This window comes from Anopheles arabiensis, chromosome X, assembly GCF_016920715.1.
Source record: "Anopheles arabiensis isolate DONGOLA chromosome X, AaraD3, whole genome shotgun sequence".
NCBI lineage: Eukaryota > Metazoa > Arthropoda > Insecta > Diptera > Culicidae > Anopheles > Anopheles arabiensis.
In genome coordinates, this window is record NC_053519.1 from 26,761,076 (window position 1) to 26,763,265 (window position 2,190).

Consider the following 2,190-nt stretch of genomic DNA (forward strand, 5'->3'; position numbering starts at 1 on the left):
TGTCTGCGACGTTTAGTATTCAAGATATGGCCCGCCCTAGGTCTGACCTGGCATTTTCGTGAAAATTTAAAGCATGGCCATAGGGACGGGTGAAATTGCTATTTTGAAGCAAAACCACCTCACTTTAAATGGCCATAACTTTTCAAAAACAAGAGCTAGGGTGCGTTCCTTACACGTTTTGAGGTGTTTTAGCGAAAAACATGTTTTGAGCCACACGAGCTCTCCGGCCCGTTCGGTGCACATTTTTGAAAAAAGCTAGGAGCTGCCCCTAGGTTCGGGGTGTCACAAAATATTGAAAAGTGGTCAAAAACCGCTATCCAGAATCGGATGTAGAATCATTAGACGAACTTAAAATTGTTCCACGACCAATGTCTGCGACGTTTAGTATTCAAGATATGGCCCGCCCTAGGTCTGACCTGGCATTTTCGTGAAAATTTAAAGCATGGCCATAGGGACGGGTGAAATTGCTATTTTGAAGCAAAAACCACCTCACTTTAAATGGCCATAACTTTTCAAAACAAGAGCTAGGGTGCGTTCTTTACACGTTTTGAGGTGTTTTAGCGAAAAACATGTTTTGAGCCACACGAGCTCTCCGGCCCGTTCGGTGCACATTTTGAAAAAGCTAGGGAGCTGCCCCTAGGTTCGGGGTGTCACAAAATATTGAAAAGTGGTCAAAAACCGCTATCCAGAATCGGATGTAGAATCATTAGACGAACTTAAAATTGTTCTACGACCAATGTCTGCGACGTTTAGTATTCAAGATATGGCCCGCCCTAGGTCTGACCTGGCATTTTCGTGAAAATTTAAAGCATGGCCATAGGGACGGGTGAAATTGCTATTTTGAAGCAAAAACCACCTCACTTTAAATGGCCATAACTTTTCAAAAACAAGAGCTAGGGTGCGTTCCTTACACGTTTTGAGGTGTTTTAGCGAAAAACATGTTTTGAGCCACACGAGCTCTCCGGCCCGTTCGGTGCACATTTTTGAAAAAAAGCTAGGGAGCTGCCCCTAGGTTCGGGGTGTCACAAAATATTGAAAAGTGGTCAAAAACCGCTATCCAGAATCGGATGTAGAATCATTAGACGAACTTAAAATTGTTCTACAACCCCCAGTCCGACGCCTCGTATTCGAGATATAGCACTTTGTAGGTCTGACCGAGCAAATTTGTACTGAAATGTATGGCGGACATGTTATTCATTAAACAACATTAACTTGCATCGTGCCCTACTTCATCGGCACAGCTACTATCGACTATCTATTGTTGAAATGGATTGAGTTTGACCATTTTAGCTCTTTTCTTATGCCGTGCACCAACAGTGTGTACCGATCAGGGAAAGTACACTACTTACGCGTTCATGGATGTATATGTTGGTACAAGTTGCCGGTCGGAATAGCAGTGCACCAAAACTGTGTACCGATCAGGAAAGTACAAGACGGAGGGCGCAGCCCGAGCGTACGCGTTCATAGATGTCCATGTTGGTACAACCTACATGTACGTACCTTGTTTTTGTATCAAAAGTTCCAATAAAGTGTTTGTATGCTTAAAATGCTTATCTCAACCGGTCACCTTTTGGCCTGCCCTTTTATAGACAGAAACCTAGAACGATACTCGCGATGTTTGTGTTTTTCCATTCGCCCGGGACGACGAAATGAGCTCTGTGCACATCGTGTAGAAAACTGTCTCCTCCTCGTATGTTTTTGTCCCTCCACGCATATAATCACCCACATTTGTGTTCAACACGGACGGCGCAGCCCGAGCGAACGCGTTAATGTTTATGTTTGTGCACACTAAAGTTACAATCCTAGGATTTGGTTATTGCGTCGCAGTGCCCGACCGTCGCGGACACCATTCTTGGACAAAAGTCCAAGTACGTAGAGTACATTCCCTAGGTATGTGCCCGTTCGTGACTTTCGTTGCGTGCTTACAGACACGCTTGGGTATGTTTACCATACAAGGTTTACTAGGAAAACCTGGGAAGGACGCTTGCCCTCCCGTCGCGGACACCATTCTTGGAAAGAAGTCCTGGTACTTAGCGTTCTTTTAATGTACTTGATCAGTTTGTATTGCAATTGCTTTGTGCCATTGACTTTTGCTAATGCTCACTAAGGGGTGTTCGTTTGCGATGTGTATGATAAGCAACTGTCTATTCTTACCAGCAGTTAATCAACACTTTTCACCCAAATCATAGG